We start from the raw sequence: 15655 nt of genomic DNA on the forward strand, positions 1-15655 counted from the left end.
ATATATTTTTAACTTGATGCTTAGCTCAGTGTTTGGCCATTAGTAAGCTCTCAGGAAATGTCTGTTGATCCTATCGATTTTTCCAGATGCAGTCAGTGAAATTGATAGTCCTTTTCCAGGATCCTCTTCAAGCCCCAATCTAGAAAAGCCAGTTCACATCTGAAGCCAGACAATAATCTCATGAGTAAAATGTGTCTTCAGTTTTAAGAACACTCAAAAAATATGTGTTGAACACCTATTACGGCCCAGGCCTCTCCTAAGCCTCTCCTTCTTTTCCAGTTGTTTGTTCTGTGCGGTGCATTCTGTATAAGTGTCTTCTAATTCTCTCTTCCAGCTCACTTATTCTCTCTTTATGTGATCTGCTGCCCAAGCCGTAAGGTAAGTTTTAAATTTTTGTTATTGTATTTTTATTTTTTCAAATTCAGTTTGGATCTTTTTCAAGTCAGCTGTAACAATTTTTGTAATTTCCTATATCCTTCATTTATTTTCAAATTTATCTTTTGTTTCATTAAACATAGAAGCATAGTGTTTTTATAATCCATATCTCATCATTGCAATATCTGAATATTTCAGTGTCTATTTCTGCTGGTTCTCACTCGTGGTATATTACTTCCTTATGTACTTCTTATCTTTGTGCTGTTCACTGCCCTTAAACACTATTTGTATATGTGTGTGTGAGGGTGACGGGGCTGGGGAGAGAGTCCTGATGACTGAAGAACTAGTTTAAGTTAAAATCATAGCTTATATATTTTGGACCACCTAGATGCTGCCAAATTGGGGCTGTAAATCCTTGAGAAAGTCTATCCATGGTTTCTATTCTGTTAGGGACAAATCTCTTTGTTTTTTCCTTCATTCTCTTTCTCCTGCTCTGCTCAGAGCCAAGGTATAGCTCTCTGAAAACTTCTAGGGTGGAAAAAGGGGAGCAGCTATACTCCTGGTTTATCCTTTCCCAGATGCTGGAGCCCTTTGAGATGTCAGCTTAAGGCACATGGGAGGTGGTTTACCGGACACACAACACTGAATGGGCCCCATGCTTTAACTTTTGTTTCCTGCATCTCATAAGGGCATCAAAAACGTAGTTTTGTTTCTTCCAGATTGGCAAATGCCTTCAGAGCTAAAGAAACTATGAAGTTTTCCATTTACCTTTCTTATTTTAGTGCTTATTTGTTATTTCCTTTCTATTTTGTCAGCTGTTTGGTGCTGTTAAAAAGATTAAAAACGTTTAACGCAGCAGTTTTAGTCATTTTCAGTGGGAGAGCTAGTCCAAACAACCTCTTTTGCTATTGTCACCTCATTGACTTTTTAAAGAATCATCTTTAATAATTTTTTCCTCTTACAATCAGAAAAAACTAAGAAGTTCAGGATTTTTTTCCCTTTATTTGACTTGTGCCCTATTCTTTTTCTTTCTTTCTTTTAATGTTGAGATTATTTCTACCTTCTTGGGATCCATATATTTTTCCAATGGTACCATCAATTTCAGAGTGTTAAGGGGAAATCGAGTGAGCATATGGTAACCACTGCAATGAAATTTGGGCCTCTACTGGATGTGGGATTGCATACGTAGTCATCATTTTCTATAAAACCAACCAAATTGGCTAATTTACTTAACTTGTTTAACATGTTTCCATAAAGAAAGTGATCCGAGCTGGATTAATCTGGTAGAAAAACCAGAGATATCCATGAGGAGGCAAATTGGGAAGGGAAGTATGAGCCACCCACTTCCTTAGTATGAATGCAATTCCAGATTGCACAGATTTTGTGGGTCTTATAACTAACTTCCTTCACTTTGGCTTTTCATTAACCTTTAGCTGTATTTTTTCATGCTTCATGAAATGCACTTAGGACCTCTGTTTTGTTATGGGAATGTTACATAAGATGTGTTATCCTCTGTTTAATGAGTTTTTTAAGATTATGGCTCACTTCCCTCCCTATTATAAATATCTTTTTCTTTAAATTCTCTGTGGTTCTATTTAAACTTTTTATATTTCTTACTTATCTGACACACACTCAATTTACTTTGTTTTTCTAAATGAAGATAGTTTTGCTTTTATTTCCTCATTATTTGAGTAATAGGTCCCTGTAAAAATAGAGAAAACCAAAGCTCTTTTTTCATCATACTTCCCAGAGATATCTTCTCTTACCCATTATTAAGAGTTTTGGTAAAAACCAGTCCAAATTTCTCTTTTTCTCTCTCTATAAATGCATGTAAGTTTGTGTGTGTCATATATATATATATATTTATAATATATACACACACTGGTGTGTATATGAAGTGTAAAGATGTGTATGTGCATACACACATATTTATTCATAAAAATGCGACCGTACAATATGAAGGTGGGAGAAAAACAGAACTATTCTTTACTGATAAAATGTGTAGCCACATCTGTCTCTGTAAGGGGTGGCAACATTCCTTTCTGGATCAGATAACCTTTTGCTTAGCAAAATACATTAATAGGCCATTTATCAACAAAATGATGGTCTCTGTACAGTTCCTTAAGGTAGAAAATTGAAACAAAGAAAACTAAATTTTGCTTATAATAAAATAAGAATCTGAGAGCTCCCAGGAGCAAGCATGGAAAGAGGCAGAGGGGGCTCTGGAGAAAAGAGAGCTAGCCAGCAAATTAGCTAGAGATAAGCTAAGAGCCAGTGGCAGTTGCAGAGAGAGATTTTAAAAAAACCACGATGGCCAAAAGCCAATCTTTAGTCAATCTCTCTGAAAGTGCTGTGAGTACCCATCTCTCCACCACTGCCCCATCACTCTTTTCTAAACCATCTGTAGAGAAGCTCATATATTATCTTCTGTCTGGGGTACTCTGTGGAGTGAAGGCACTGGGGTGGTATTCACCATGGCCTGACTCCAGAAAAGCACAAGCAAGGGAGAGATTCAGAGCAATAATGGAGAATTCAGCCAAAGACAGAAATTGAAGCCAGAGTTGGTGAGGAGACATGAAAGCTAGAACTCAAACTCAGATCCTTGTTCTTAACCACTAGAGTCCTGCGCATGGTAATCTCCATCCTTCCCACATATCACCTGCCATTGTCCTTAGCTCTCTATAGTCTAATACCAATATTATTTCTGAACTGGTATTGTATCCCTAGCCATTTAAGGATTTCTCAATTCCATTTACCACTGCATCCTCACCCCATTCCTGTTCTAGAATTCTCCAGTGCAGCTTTGATGGACTATTAGCAAATGCCATCTCTTCCGTTTCGCATCATATAAGGTAGGATGTTTTGAGTCGTTCTTATCATCATTCAAAAAGCACTGTTTGATGAGAAGACTTGGTTGATGGCAGCCTCAAATGGAACTTTCTTAAATCGGCTAAAGTGGCTGGTACACACTAAGCCCTAAAAAATAGTAACTTCTTTTTAACTCTGTATTTATCCAACAAGCTGTTAACAAGGGCAGAGATGATGAATAGGGGCGAAGAAACAGAGAAATTGGTTGGAAAAAAAATATAGTGCTATTAGGGCCCAGATTCCCTCTTCCACCCTGCTCAGCTGATAGACTCCCCTTCCCTATCCACCCTTGACAAGAGACGGGATATTTATTTTCTGGAGAAATCAGATGTGAGATGTGGCTTGTTGTGTCATCACCCTGCAGTGCAACTCTTCCATTAAGCAACTCCATTCATACATGTAGAGATTCCAATTTGCTTTTTTAGTATCTCATTTTTCAGTAAGGACAGCAAAGAATCATCACGAATGTGAGGAAAGCCTTCAACTTGAAAGAGAGAGACATGTTCATCTTCCTGGAAGACAAGAACCAAAGAAAGCTTAAAAACCATAACAATGCAGAAACAACAACCAGTAATTAATATCCCTTGAGATATTAGAAGATATTGCATCTGTGATATGACAGGGGTTATGAAAAAGGGAAAATCTGAGAAAGAGAAAAGATTTGGAAATTAAATGCTGAAATGAAATGGAAACAAAAGTTCAGATTAAAAGTTCCATAGAAGAGCATAACAAAAAAGAAAAGAAAAGAAACAGACAACAGAGAAAAGATGAGAAACTTAGAGGATGATTCTGGGAGGTCCAGGTACAAATAATGGAAATTTCAGAGAACAAAACTATAGAATAGAGAGGGAAGGAAAACATCAATTAATTAAGAAAAACATCTGGAAATGAAGGAGGGGAGTTCCAAAATGAAAGGGACCCATGAGCACTGTTGGGGTTGAATAGTGTCCCCACCCAAATTTATGCTCACCCAGAACGTCAGAATGCGGCTTCATTTGGAAATACAGTCTTCAAAGCTGTAATTAGTTAAGCTAAGATGAAGTCATACCAGGTTAGAGTGGGCCCTAAATCCAATGACTGGTGTTCTTATAAGAAGGCCATATAGATGGGCTGGCCCCGTGGCTGAGTGGTTAAGTTCGCATGCTCTGCTTTGGCAGCCCTGGGTTTTGCCGGTTTGGATCCTGGGCATGGACATGGCAGCACTCGTCAGGCCATACTGAGGCGGTGTCCTACAGAGCACAGCCAGAGGCACTCACAACTAGAATATATGACTACGTATTGGGGGCTTTGGGGAGAAGAGGAATAATTTAAAAAAAAAAGGCCATATAGAGACACAGAGAGGACACACAAGAAAGAAGGCCATATGACGACAGAGGCAGAAATTGGAGTGATATAGCGATAAGCCAAGGAATGCAAGGATTTCTAGAGACCACCAGAAGCCAGAAGAGAGGCATGGAACTAATTATCCCTCAGAGCATCCAGAAGGAACCAAGCTGTTGACACCTTGATTTCAGACTTCTAGCTTCCGGAACTGTGAGAGATTAAATTTCTGTTGCTTTAAGCCACTCAGCTTTTGGTATTTAGTTACAGCAGCCCCAGGAAACGAATACAAGACCCCAGCCCTATGGATGAGATCAGACCCACATAAAAACACATCATCTTGATGTTTCAGAACCCAAAGATTGAAGGGTGAGTTCTAAAAGCTTCAAGAGGGAAAAAGAATACGTCCCATATAAAGTATCGGGAGTCAGGACGGCATCAGGTTTCTCACCCTCAGCAACCCTGGAAACGAGAAGCAGAGGAGCAACAAGATCCTGAGAGAAACTTATTTTCAAGCTAAAATTCTACTCCGCACCTCAACTAAGAATAGACAAATGACATTATCATACTTGCAAGGACTCAAAATACTTACTTTCAGGGCAGCCTTCCCTAGAAAGATTCTGGAGGGTACATTCCTTTAAACAATTGGGTAAATAGCAACAGCGAAAGCATGGAATTCAGGAAAAGTCACTCCACACGGGAGAATTGCAAAGGAAAAGACCTAGAATGTTAGTCGAATAGCAGGTCTAGCAAGGGGGGTCCAGAATGGATCAAAGTGGGTAGAAAGCTCTGGGGAGGGAGATCTCTGGGGAAGGGAATAATTGCAACTGATATGTTTGAGTAAATGGAAAATATTATTCATAGGTGTGGCAGAGCTGTTGGAGCATTCGGGAAACACTAACAGTTTGTGTTTAGAAAATCAGGCAAAAAACAAACAATCAAACCAAAAGATCCAAGGCAATGATTGATTCCAGGAAAAATGAAGGATTGTCCAAGGAAGAAGTCATGGTCATAGTATACGATTGGCTCAGAAGTAATATAAAATGTGCAGCTAATGTCTAAAATGGGTAAGAAACAATAGTATAGTGTTTTTGTTTGTAAATATGGAAGTAAATATTAAGGAAAACAGCTAGAAGAGTTGAGTGTTTGCTGCCTATGGGGAATTGGTCTGAAGTATGCGGAGAGGTTGGGCAGAGGAATGTCAATTTTCATCATGTCAGTAAGTGTACTATTTGGCATTTTTAAAACCAAAACCTATATTATTTTGATAAACATAAACTTTAATTTAAAAGACAGGTAATATATCTATTTTTTATACAGCATGGCCCATAAATATAATCCAAAGACTTCATTTGGTATGCAACGGAGAACTTTTCAACACTAAGGGAAAATGGTCTGTTTGGAATTATTGAGAGATGTACAATGGTATAAAATCAAGTAGACTTGACTTTGAGTGATTGAAGAGACTTGCCTGTGATAATTTTTAAGACAGGCAATTTTTTTCTCACTTCCCAACTAAGAAACTAACCTCATGTGAGTTGAAACTCTACACCAATAGAGACTAGGGTTGCCATATTTAGCAAAAACAAGCCGCTAAACAAGCCAAACGAACAAACAAATCAGGATGATCGGTTACATTTGAATTTCAGTTAAACAATACCTTTTTAAGTATAAGAATGGCTCAAATACTCATGGGACTTACTTATACTAAAATATTATTCATTGTTTACCTAAAACTCAAATGTAATTTGGTGTGCTGTATTTTATGTGGTAACCCTAGTAGAGGCTCAATAGATAATTGTTGGACCTCTTTCTTCTTAATAACCCATTATGATCTGTCATCCAAGAATTGTCAAAACCTGCTTGTAATCTATCTCTATTTTCAAGCTCTATCGCTTGTGGGATTAATGAGTTCCATAAGGTGACTAGCCACCTACAACTCCAGGAGAATGAGTCTATCTATGCTGCCCTGTCATCAATTTATCTGTTACTTGACAATGGCCGAACTAATGACTTGGATGCGAAAGCTTAAGGATAAATCCTCTACAAGTCATGGTAAACAAATCTGATAGCATTTTTTAAACTTTGGTGGGTGAAGAAAGGATGTATGAAAGGGAATGTCATACCTGAATAAGTTGGCATACACTTGGTGGAGGGTGGTGACCTTGTCTAAAGATTGTCAAACATAAAGTTGCTCTTGTCCTTCCTTTGAACTCAAGCTCAACATCTTAATAGTCATGGCTGTCACTAATCAAGCTTTTATCCCATGTCAGTCCATTTTTTGTTAGAATTGTTCCCTGGGACCTCTTTCACCTTTAATATAATTGCAGAGTAATTCATTCTTCTTCATTGGCAATTAGCTGGTCAGGGTTGGTATGCCCAGTTTTCAAATCTTTTCCAGAATTCAACTCTTCAAATGGCCTGGAGAAATCAAAGAAGCCATAAAGTGGTCAAATGCGTGACTGTTTTTCAATTATTTCCAGCATGGTAAAGATTCTATCTGTAATGGGCTTATGAGTATTAAATCTCTAACTTTATAATGTAGTGTTTTCTGGTTATCAAAGAACTTTTTCTGAGACTAAATATATCCCATTATAATTATTTCCCTAGCTTATGCTGCTCTTTTTTCTTCCTCTTATTGTTAAAAGGCAGAATCATTTTCTCCTCATAATTCCCATCTCTTTGATTTTCTATGTCTATCCAAAATGTCAATAAACTTCTCTGTCCCAAGATTATTAGCTTCTAAAAGTTTTGTAGCTTCAGCAATTTTATTCCTTTCGTGTTTTTTTTCAATTTCTTCTAAGTCACTTTATTCATCTTCTGATAGTTCACCCCAAACTATAAGATTCAAAATGGCCTGTGTTTGTGTATAAAGGGTGGTGTGTGTCTTAAAATAATGGATTTGTGGGAGGAGGGCAGAGCTGCTAGAACAAGTTGTGGGTTTTGTTAAAGATTCTAAAATATTATCTTGGGTAGATCTGAAGGACAGTGAGATGTTTCGGAAAGTAGACAAGACTAGAGAATGTAAGTACAGTCACTGCATCCTTGTGTGTGTGTGAGATTCTCAATTGAAGATAGTAATCCCGTGGTGGGAAGAGCCATACAGATCCAAATTTAAATCCTAGCTCTATGATTTTCTGTCCATATAGTCAAGACTGAGTCAGTTTAGCTCTTCTGGTCCCCAATTCCCTCAACTCTAAAATAGTGACAACAGTATCTACCGTGTAGATTGGGCTCAAATGAAATGAGGGTAAAGTGTGTGTTGTAGCAGCTTTCACAAATTTGTCACCCAATAAAATGTAGCTACTTAGCACTTCCACACAAAATATCATTTCTTTTTAGTAAATCCCATGCCCGCCATCCAAACTTGTGGTGTTGGTAGAAAATATCTCAGCCTTAACACAGCTGAATTGCACCATGCTTTGGGCCTTATAGCTAGACAAACAGGGTTTAGAATTCAGGCATTCTGATGCTCTTTGCTCTTTCTAATATACACACCACCTCGTGACTTCAATGGCAAGGACTTTTTAAAAAAACTCATCTGCTTTCTCTGAATTAATTTGAAAAGTCCTCTGCATCGTGATTTCATTTAATAATTGGAGAAAAAGGCTCATTTTTTCTTATAGTCTGTCTGGTACTTTTGTTAGCTTTTGATAATGTTTCCAGTGTAGAATGTATCTCTGTGATCTCTCTGGCCCCACAAAGAATGGAAAATAGTTACAAAAGGCATCAAATTTGAAAAACAATGAAAAAAGTGATTTGTTCCGTACTAGATGTTGATGTGCATGATATCTGTGCTTCAGAATCCTGAGAACATTTGTTGCTAGCTCCTGAGAGCAGGAAGTGGTATCCTGAATTACCACGGAATGACACCCTGGGCAGTGTGGTGAGGGGAAGCAAGGTTAGAAATGTGGGGGCAGTAAGAGTATACCCTGGTTGAGTTGCCCAGTGGCTTTATTGGTTGGTTCCCTTTAAGAGCCTTCATCCAGATGAAGCCAGACTTCTCTTATCTGCCTCTGAGAGACCATATAAACAAGGTTAAGTGCTTCCAATGGGCAAGTGCCTGTTTACCCAAGGGCTCATGTGCAATTTTTATATCTCTGACCTAGAAGCTAGTAAATTATGATAACTCTTCCCAGTTGTCATGAAAGTATTTCACTTTGGATGGATTTAACCTGGTAAATGTGGAACAAACGACCATGTTTTATGGATACTTCTCTGTGGGGGAGTCCACCTGACTGTGGCAGAACCTAAGAAAGACATACACTTTTTTTTATTCCAAATCAGAACCTAGACTTTATCTGGGCAAAAATGTGTCTGGGCCTGGGGGTGGATCAGGACTGGTTTAAGCTATCCCTTTGCTACCTACCCTTGTACTAGCATAGCCAGGGACACCGTTCTACGAATTAGGTATAAATGAAAGCCCGCAGAGCATCTTTGAAAGCAGAGCTTTGGCTTCTACCCTTCACTCGTCCTTAACTGTGAATGTGATGCCAGTAGCTACAGAGGTCAATTTGTAACTATGAGGTCACAAACATGAAGATGAAAAGCCAAAAGGTAACTGTCAGAATCAGAGCTAGCAATTAGCTACCTTCATACTTCTTGTTTAAGCCACAGAGAATTAGGTTTTCTATTACTTTAAGTCAAAAGCACTCCTGACAGCCTTGTTTGGTTATTGACAATGGGGTAGATTTTGAATCTTCTTTTGCCTTTATCCCCTCATATAATTCTAATTTTTCTAATTGCTGCTTTGGATTAATCTTCAAAACTCTTTTATTCATCCTTCCCATGGTATCTATGAGGGGACACAATGAAATAAAGAGAGAAGCTGTTGGGTTCAGAAAGCTTGAATGTAATTATCATCTGTTTCAGGGATATGACCATCAGTGAGCATTTAAATTCTAATGCCTCAGTTTCCTCATCTGTAAAATGAACATGATAAAGACAATTACATCAACAGTGATGATAATGGTAGTAATAGCTAACATGTACTGCTCATTTATGGGATGCCAGGCACTGAGTTAAAGAAATTTACGTGTGTTATCTAAGTCTTCTCAACATGACGACAGTGTAGATATTTAAAAAATTTCTGGTGTATATGGGAAAAAACTGAAATTTACGAAAGTTAAGTGTCTTGTCTGAAGTTATGTGACTTTGAACTTACCTCTTTCAGCTATTTGCTCAATGTCAGTGTTAGCCAGCCTTCCAAAAGGCACTCAGTGATTCAGACCTCCTGATGGTCACTTCTTGTGAGGTGACCTCCCACAGTGTTCCAGGTTTAATCTGTGTGACTGAGAGCATACAGCAAAATGGTATGTCACTTCTGGAATTAGGTTATAAAAAACCATGGCTTCCATTTTAGGTTCTCTCCTCCCTCTCTCATCACTTATTCTGGGAGAAGCTAACTGCCATGTTGTGAGGACTCTCAAAAACCTATAGAGAAGTCCACACAGCACGGAGCTGCAGCCTGCCAACCACCGTGGAAGCAGATGCTTTAGCCTCAGGTGAGGCTCAGGTGCCTGCAGCCCCAGGTGACAGCTTGACTGCAACTTCATGAGAGACCCTGAGTCAGAACCACCCAGCTAAGCTGCTCTTGAATTCCTGATCCACAGAAATGGTGAGACAATAAATGTTTATTGATTTAAGATGCAAAGTTTTGGGGCAATTTGTTATGCAATTACAGTTGAGCAATAGACAACCGATACGGTCACTTTCTCAGAGGGTCTTTCCCTGCCTACGTTACTGAAAACTGACAGCCCTCCCTTGCTATCACACACTGCCCTAGTCCCCTTGCAACTTTTTCTTCTTAGCCCTTATCACTACATAAGGGGTTTGAGGACAGAGGTTTCTTGTCTGTTTTATATCATACTGTATCCTCCGCGCCCAGAGCAGTTTACTGCATGTAGTAGCAGCAATCAATATTTGTGGAATGAATGAGTGAATGTCCTGCTGCATAATCTGCACTCTGACAGTCTTGCTCCCTCCCCCGTCTGTCTCACCTGCAAAATAATATATGAAAACATCTACTGGAATGTCTGGCTTTTGTTTTTGAATTTGAATGACCTTTTGCAGTAGGAGAATACCAATTTTAAACCATATTTCTGTCAGTACTTACCTCTACTGTCTATGTCTTCTCAGTCTAGAGAACGATAAAATGAAAGGAATTTTGAGTGGGATGTCTATTTCACAAGTATATCTGAATTCTAATTTCAACTCTACCTCTCATTTATTTGTGACTGTGAAGAATACAATCTCTTCCATCTTATATTTTCTCATCTCTTAAATTTCCTTTTTATTCAAACATATCTTCTTAGTCAACCTTGAGTTATCTTATAGAAAAAACAAACTCCTTTCATAGTTTCCTAAACGTTGTGCCTATTTCTTCTGCATTTATATTGTAAGTTTTGAGTAATAACTTCATGATGACAATCTTAGGGAAAAATAAAGGCCAGAAGGGTTGTAATTGTTAAGTCTTGTCATCAGGACCAAGAGTTAAAGGAGCCTTAGACTACATACTTAGGAAGTTGTAAAGTTAGTTTTTAAGGCCTCTCATGACCAACAAATAGAATTTGTTGAAGAATCAAGGCCAGGAACATCTATCCAAGGCTTTGATCTAGAATAATTGCTAACCTAATGAGGCTTTTATATTCAAGGCATTATCTCACCCAACAAACTCTCTTTTATGGAAGGGGGTGGAGCAAAGTGTGATGTGACAGTAGGGTTCGAGCCACACTAACAGTTTTGGAAAGAATTAAAACATTATACTTCTTGGCTATTTTTTGTCATCTATTCTTTATTCTAAGAAGTTTTGGTAATATTTGGATCTTTCCCTGCTTTCGGTAATATTCAGCTGCTTTGTTTTAAATAGTTTACATCCTTCAAGACTCTTGACTTTTGTCAAGATTTTGGGTTAATGGCTATTAGGCATCTTTCGGTATTTCTCGCAGTCTTTCTCCCTATCTCTTTCTCTGTTCCTTTCTCATTCTATATCTTAGGATGTTTTGATCGAAAATAGGAAAATCTCAATTCAAGTTGTTCCAGGAAATATGGAGAATTTACTAGCTGATATAGGCGAAAAGTCTGGAGATAGAGCCAGATGTGGTTTGATCCAGAGTTTTATGGCGTCATTAGATGTCTAGATACTTTTCTCTGAGATTCTCTTGATTTTGCCCTCTTCTGTGTGTCGGCTTCATCCTCATGTTGATTTCCTTGTGGTTTCAAAAATTGCTGCTGTTACTCAAGTTCCCACTTGAGCAAATCATGCATCCAGGGGGAAGATATACACCTATTTTCCTGGATTCCAAGCCAAAACATGAGGAGCTGGAATAGTTTGTATAGTATTTATTCTCCCCTTCTTTCCTGCTAATAGAATTTTAACTGGGCACATACATGCCTGAAAAAAGACTCTATTTTCTACCTTCCTTTGCTGCTACTGTGGTCATTTGACTGAGTTCTAGCCAATGAGATATAAGTGAAAGTACCGTGTGCAATTTTGGTGTTTGCCTCTAAAGTAAAGAAGAGGAAACATGGGAGCTTTCTTAGTTGTAAGCAATCTTGGAACCATGCAGACAAAAGCAGAACTCTAGGAAAGGAAGAGCAACAAGACAGAAGGAACTCAGGCCCCTGATGTCTCTACAGAGCAGAGTCATCATACCAGCTTGAGTTTTATATGATAGAGAAATAAACATTGATCTTGTTTAAGTCACTGTTAATTTTGGGTCTCCGTCCCATTCACAGCTACATCCTTCTTTTAGATACCTACCTACTCCTGAACCAATCACTGACCAGGAGGACAGAACGTGTGGATTGGCTCAGAGGAGGTCTCATGCTCCCCTGCTGGAGTTTGGGGTGGAGTCAGCTTCCTAGAACCACGTGGATCTCCAAATGTAAATGCAAGGCTGTTAAGAAAGGCATGGGAGGAATCATGGGAAACTACCACCAATTGTCCACTAAGATTTATTTTCCTTTCTCTCCCTCTATTATTCTGGTTTTAGATCCCATGACTAACTTTGCCTCTAACTCAGGGATTGTTGTTGCCTTTAAGTAGTCCAAACAGATAAACAAACAATACAAACCAGGAGGTTGCCACAACATTTTAGAAAATGTGTTATCAAATGATGATTTGGTGACCGTTGTGAAGGGCACATTGTTCCTTTGGAACAATGAGGGAAGATTGAGATGCATGCCTTATTTTGATTTTAGTTTTTTGTGAGTAGAGGCTGTGTCTCCATCACAAAGGCTATACTTAAAACAAGTTTGTCACTTGAATGTGTTTAATCACTGTGACACTGAGAATTAAACAGGTTCGGCAAAGTGAATTTTGAATGTCATTAACCAAGAAAAATAGAGGCAGAGAATAGATTGTAAAAATATGGAAATAACACTTACTAAAAGAGAATAAATTTCCCCAATGGCACAAAAGTATAAATTTTAGGACACAGAAATAGTGCATGGTTATATTGAACACATTTATAGAGAGAAATCAGAAATAGGGATAGAAAGATCTTAGTGTAGACATGCCCGAAGTTCACCTGCTTACCTTTCATTTCATGGTTTGCTTGGTCATCTGGAATTAGGGATGGGCTGTTTAACATGCTTAGAATTTGTTTTAAATACACATTCCAGGGCTGAAGGGGGGGACAGGGTGATCTGGAAGGCAGGTCAGTTTTTCGCTTGTCCATTTACATCGTGAAAGATCCGTTTCACAGATTGAAGTAAATTGCCATCAAATAGCATTGTTTACCCTGATATCTTCCTTGTGCAGAAAGCAAGGTTTTGGGGATTTTAAAGGACATGCCCCAAGACTTCTTGAATAGAGTTAAAAATCTTTTAATCTTTAATAGAGTTAAAAGTCTATGTTAAAAATACATGAAAGTCAGTGAAGGATGTCCTCCAAAGTACTCTATCGAGAAGGATGGAACAAAAGCAATAGTGCAGAAAAACCACCAGCAGATAATGAAGAAATCGTTATGTAGGTGCCAGTGTTTACATTTGCATAAGAGCTCCAGCTATGTGCATTGTTTCAACTAAATATTTTATAGTATGTCACTTTAGGCTGTATCACACATCAGTCAAAGCACCGGAGGTTTTGCTCAGTGTGTCTCTCTTTCCATTGTTGTGTGAACAATGTGCTTCAAACACTTGTCTAAACAAGGTTTATTGCTGCTGCAGGCGGCAGCAATGACTGCTGGGATATCACACTAAAAAGGGGGAAAGAGTTTAGCAGCTGAATGGTTCCGCTGCATATAAACTCCTGGCCTGGATTAAACATTGACTTGGTGCCCATTGACTTTGGATGCTGTTGGATATATGTGCCTGTGTTATTAATCCATGGGTATGGGTACCGCACGTCTTTCATGACTTGTTGGAATCACAGAGTGAAAGTGACAGCTTCGTTTAGACTGAGCTGACAGCCACATTTATACAGCCTTCAGGTCTGGTGGTTTTTACAGACTATAGGGAACAACTTCCAGTCTTGGTTAGGCGGCCAGCTGAGAGCAAAGTTCATTCTAAATGTTCCCAGAAAATAAAATAGAGCTTTTACTTGTTGTGAGTCTGTGCCAAGCCTATAACAAGACCACTTAAAAGTTAACTCCTCTGCTTTGAGCCTGCCAGAGACTTACAGTGGGACCTTTTGGCTCTGAATCACATGGAGAATGTTTGCTATCTCCTTGACAGTGATTGAGAGGCTGGTGCCTGACCATGATCTGGGGGACCAGGGACGGTCATTAATGGGAAGCCTAACATTCTGGGAGGGAGTGGGGCAAATTGAAGGAGAGCTGGGTCACAGACTTCATCAGTCTGTAAAGCTCAAGATATTCTAAAGGGCTGTGGGCACAAGCTTCAACCTGTGATTTATAATAGACCTGAAATTAATGTTTGAGTGGCCCTTAAGTCTGTGCAAAGAAAGCTCTTGATTTGATGTCAGGAATTGGCACCTGGAATGAGTCCCTGCCTGCTGAGTTATAACTGGTCCCAAATGAGTTACTACTGCAGGAAAACGATTCTTTGACATTGGTGGGAGATGTTGTACTCTCTATTCTGGAGGCTGGGGGGTGAGGAGGCAGCTACAGTTAACTTCCTGCCAGGGTCATCAGAGTCACGATCCTCGAAGGCTGGGGTTTCTAAATTCTTTTGATCTTCAGAATCCCCTGGAGAGCTTTAGGCATACTGATTCCTAGGACCCCCACCAGACATACTGAATGGAAGACTTGAGTGTGGGCCCTGAGATAAGTCTTTGGAAAAAAAATCTCTGTAGGAAGTTCTGAGGATTGGTTGGGCTCCAGAGCCTGCCTTGAGCAGTGCTGCATAGGGGTAAAGTGGGGACACTTTGAGTCAGATTGTGTAGAGTTAATCCCTGCTTTACTGCTTCAGGTTGTGTGAGCCTAGACTAGTAACTTAACTTCTCTGGACTTCAGTGCTGACACCTGCTAGATGGGGGTAATAATGGGTACTCTCCCTGTTGTGCTATGAGCGAGGATGAATGTGAGAAGAGCTCAGCCCATGCCTGGCATGCAATCAATACTCTCTACAAATTAACTATTGTTATTAGCTATTAAGTCAATGTTAGTCTAAGAGGCAAATCTATCCACACCTTCCCCATCCATCAAAGCCCAGAACAGTGATAGTAATGATAATAGCTAAGTTATTATTTACTGTATACCAGACAATAAAAAGGCCTTTCCAATAATTATCTCATCTCGTCATCACATTGCCTAAAGGAGGCAATATTTTTATCTCGATTGTTTAATTAGGTCTGATACACAGAAAGGGGAAGTCCTATGCCCCAGAGTCCCTTTCCTCACAGCTGGTGAGTGGCAGTGCTGGGATTTGAACCCTGATCCATCTGACCCCAAAGCCCCTGTACCTAACAAGTGCCACCTTCTATTGCTGCTGTACCTGCCCTGTACCTCTTCACTAGATGAAGAATTTCTAGACCTTTTTAAAACCCACGTTGCCTCAATACTTTTTACTGTCTTCTCTGTATCTGTACCAGCCACAAACATGTTTAATAAAGGCTTATGTTTTTGTGTTATTGAATGCTTTTCCAACTATCGAGCATCTCCTTCCTTTCTGCTGAGAATCACTGTCC

The 15655-nt window shown here is 39.1% G+C and overlaps 1 long non-coding RNA gene across 1 annotated transcript; it reads right to left on the reverse strand.

Annotated features, from left to right (window-relative positions):
• Positions 1–2269: 2269 nt before the first annotated feature.
• LOC123279496 (uncharacterized) lies at positions 2270–13343 on the reverse strand. The gene is made up of 4 exons (XR_006517576.2): positions 13103–13343; positions 9728–9854; positions 6690–6984; positions 2270–3755 (listed from the first exon to the last, which is right to left on the reverse strand). It is a non-coding gene; the product is annotated as an uncharacterized lncRNA (long non-coding RNA).
• Between the last annotated feature and the right edge of the window lie 2312 nt (positions 13344–15655).

This window comes from Equus asinus, chromosome 21 (genome assembly GCF_041296235.1).
Source record: "Equus asinus isolate D_3611 breed Donkey chromosome 21, EquAss-T2T_v2, whole genome shotgun sequence".
In the NCBI taxonomy this organism is placed as follows: Eukaryota; Metazoa; Chordata; class Mammalia; order Perissodactyla; family Equidae; genus Equus; species Equus asinus.